At 36.5% G+C, this 3944-nt stretch overlaps 1 long non-coding RNA gene across 1 annotated transcript; it reads right to left on the bottom strand.

Moving 5' to 3' along the window:
- Positions 1-319: 319 nt before the first annotated feature.
- LOC138918928 (uncharacterized) lies at positions 320-1665 on the bottom strand. The gene is made up of 2 exons (XR_011428694.1): positions 1500-1665; positions 320-888 (listed from the first exon to the last, which is right to left on the bottom strand). It is a non-coding gene; the product is annotated as an uncharacterized lncRNA (long non-coding RNA).
- Positions 1666-3944: the final 2279 nt, after the last annotated feature.

Genomic DNA, 3944 nt, shown 5'->3' with positions numbered 1-3944 from the left:
CTCAGCTGCCTGTGTGTCCACCCTGTGGGGTGAGTATTCCTGGTCAGTGACCTGGGAGCAGTCTAGACTCATTCACAATAGAAACCTTCCTCTTCAGGTTGTTAAATAGCTTCATAGGAAAACATCAAAGTTTTAGGCCTATCTGGAATCACTCACTGGTACTAGAATAACACTGAGCTTGAGGTCAGGTAGGCATCCAAAGAAGAATTCTAGGAGGAAAAAGCCTGCCTTTTTAGAGTGACCTCTGAACGCTGTCACTTTTGGATTTTATGATTTCTAAAAAAGAACAAGTAAAATTAACTTTCATATACATTTAGAATTTTGATTAATGATCATTTATATATAGTTACATGTTCATGCACAACAAGTGCGCAAGTGTACACACACATATTCTTGGCAGTACTGATCACCAATAGGTCAATAAGATACTCAAATATAAGACCTGACACGGTTTCAGGAATCAGGGAAGCTAAATCCACTTGGTCTTTTCACTTGTCAGTGTAAAATTGATGAGCCGGGCCTGCTCAAGCTCTGAGCTAAGGTCAAATCACCCTTGAGGAGACAAGAAAAAAGAAAAGTGATTTACAGATAAGACCAGTAGCCTTGGCACCAGGAGCTTTTGTTGTCTTAGCTCTGGTCCCTGGGAGAGGAGTGTGCCTCAGCGGGCACAAAGTGTTCTTCAAACAATGTTAGACACACGCCAAATTGGAGTCGAGCCAGGTTCCAGCTACCACACTGAATTCCTGCTTGCTGCCCATGGGCATGCACAAAAGGCAGGCCCAGGTGACCACAGCCTCCAGGTAAGGACCAAAGCAGCTATTTGTCATGATTAGGCGAATGGGCCATTCTCCTTCCTCTTGTCCTCTAATCAATGGCAATGAAATGTGTCTGGAAAAAAAGTGGAACAAAGAGCAACTCAAAATTCTGGACTTAGGAAAGAATGAACTCCCCTCCCTCAACTGCTTCTACAGCAGGAAGCATTGCCAAATCCTGCAACTGATTCTCTGGCGTTCCGAGTTACATATTTTTTCTAAATAGCTATATAAGTATTAACATAGTAATTTTTCTCTGAATGTGTCTAAGAGGATAAGCTGCCATCACCTGGCAACAAAAAGCTCTGGGAAGGTTTTTATCAAATGGGAAAAAAATATGGATGTCACTGTCCAATCTTTCATTCTTTTATTTGACAACAGTTATTGCCTATATGCGCTAAGCACTATAACTAGAGCTTTTACATATGCAGCGCTGTTTAATTATTAATTTCATTTAAATTTTACAAAAATCTTGTATTTTAAAGATGAGGTAAGATGAGAAAGTTGATATTCAATTATTTAACCTTTAAAATCATGTATTTTCCCATGAGTACATAGCTAAAAGGTGGCAGTACTGTCTTCCAAGTTCGAAGTTAATTGTACTATACGACAGCTAGAATAGTTCTGCAAATTAGAACCAATGCTGCATATGTGCTATCATCCTTATTTACACACACACACACTCACCTCTGTAGGATGTAGTCAAAGCATCAAAAAGACAAAAGCATTCTTTCTCCTCATCTAGACTATTCTCTTGACAGAAATTTCTAAGTGATCTTCTTGCCTCCAGTAGCTCCTTCTTTTAATACATCCTGTTGTGCTAAAGCGTAGACATTTTCATAACTATTCCCTGCTTAAACAAGCAAACAAACTGTGAATGTTTTTTGCTTTTAGGGAAAATCCAGATTCTATTGATCAGAACTCAACTCTGCAGCTCTTCAATCTGGCCCCATCCAGTGTTGTTTTTGTCAGTCACAGGCAGTTGACAGTCCACACTTGTGTCACTACATCTTTTCATTCCCTCTAAACTCCATCCAAGTAAAGCCACTCAGCATTCCCCAAACGGGATATTTGCCTCCATGTTTTTCTCATGCCATTCTCCTAGGACTATTGTCACCTGTTTTAATCCTTCAACTTGTCTCATATGCTATTTCCTTGGTTATGTCTTTTGCATTATCCCATTCAAAAAGAACTATTTCCTTCTCTCTGCTCTTACATCAGTTTAATTTATACTCCTATTTTAGCATGAATTTCATTCTGCCTTATAAGCTCTTCAAGGTCAGAGAGTACTTAAAAGCGAGATACTATGCTAGACACCGAAAGTTTAAGGAAAAACAACATTTGATCACTCCTTTCCAGGAGCTAACAATCTGATATGAGCAAGACGCTAGATCTTTAAACTCACTTCAGTCAGAACAACTCATTTTATCTGCTTTTTGTTTCTCCTTCTGTGATAGTCGACAGTTTCACCAAACTGTGTTTGAATGCTTATTTATTTTTACTTATCTTTGTGAGGACTCGGCATCCTATCTCAGTCTGAAAATTCATCATGTTATTCTCTAATTCTGAAAAATTCTAGTCATCTCTTCGAAGATTCTTTTTCTCAAAATTCTCTCTATTCTCACTGTTTAGAAATCATATTAAATATCGGTGTGGCCTCTCATTCTGCCATCCACGTTTCTTAACTTGCTTTCTATATTTTCTTTTTCTTTATCATGTGTTCTGTACGTGGAGTTATTTCCTCAGATCTAATTTCCAGTTCACTAACTCTCTATTTGAAGCAGCATTTAATTAGGCTTAGTTTTCTATCCAGTCTTAATAATCTTTGTCTGTTAAAGGGGGAAAAGAGCCATTTGGCATCTAATGGAATTATTGATGTATTTTTATTTACGTATACCGTTTCAGTAGTTGCCACTTTCTCTGTATTCAATTTCCTCTATTTTTTGCTTTTTCTGAAATGACGAAATATGTTTCCTCTCTTTTTGATTGGAAATTACAGATTGTACTCTTCTAATTTTGAGGTTTTTCCTCGAGGGTACAGCATACATTCTTAACAAAGCCTAATATTAATAGATGCTTTTAGTTTCCTTCCACCTATATCGAGTACCTTAAGAACCCTTTATTTCCAATTCGCCTAAACACATTATATACCATCATTTTGATCCCTGTATATTTAAATCTAACCAAACATGACATTTCCTGTTTTAAATAGCCACTATTACGTTTACTGTTTTAAATAGCTAAATACTATTACATTTACAGTAAATACTGTGTTTTCTGATTTAAATAGCTAAACGCTTTTTAGAATTACTTTAAACGGGCTTAATTTCATCTCTTCCATCTTAAATCATTCCAAGTCCATGCCCTTTCTTCCACTGTAGGCGCTAGAACCTGACCACCAAGACGTAGGTCTGAACACCTCAGGGGTCACTACCATGTAAGCTCATGTTTACCAAACTGGCTTTGAGACCTTTTTATCTTCAATTCCTGATTCTGGGGATTTTACAATTTATTATCAAGCTCAACTTTGTATCAAAAGGATTTGTAAGGTAGGTGTGGGTAGAAAGAGAGGATCTGACACATCAGCATATTTGCCATGTGGCTCCTACTTCTATTTATAATTATTTATAAGACTTCTTTGATAATGTTTTTTCAAGAAAAAAACAAAAATATGAAAACAATGTGTACACTCTTCTAGGAAGACAAATGTAAAACATTTCAACTATTGGCTATTGTCTTCCTACATGTAGAGAAATCAGGTAGAAGAGAATTCAAGAATATTTACGATAATTTCCTTCTAAAAGAATAATAAATAAAGTGTACTTACCATTTCAGAATGCTCCTTTATTCCTTTAGGAAAAAATGTATTCTATAAAATGCTAAGAACTAAAAAATAAATCCACAACATAGAGATATTAGGGTAAAATCCCAAGCAGACACAAAAGAAAATATAGACAAACCGGGAAAGGAAAAGTTTCTCTTCATTAGTGATCATTTCAAGTAGCTGTAAATAAATTCATTTGATGAGGCTGTTATAGCCTTGAATTAGGTATCTTGGTGCTTAAGTTTACACAGAGTGATAGAGAAAAACACATATATTTCACAGGGATTGGGTGGACCCAAGACCCCCAA

The sequence above is a fragment of the Equus caballus genome, chromosome 19, assembly GCF_041296265.1.
Source record: "Equus caballus isolate H_3958 breed thoroughbred chromosome 19, TB-T2T, whole genome shotgun sequence".
Lineage (NCBI taxonomy): Eukaryota > Metazoa > Chordata > Mammalia > Perissodactyla > Equidae > Equus > Equus caballus.
Note: the sequence above shows the minus strand (reverse complement) of the source record. Positions and strands in the feature narration are given on the sequence as shown.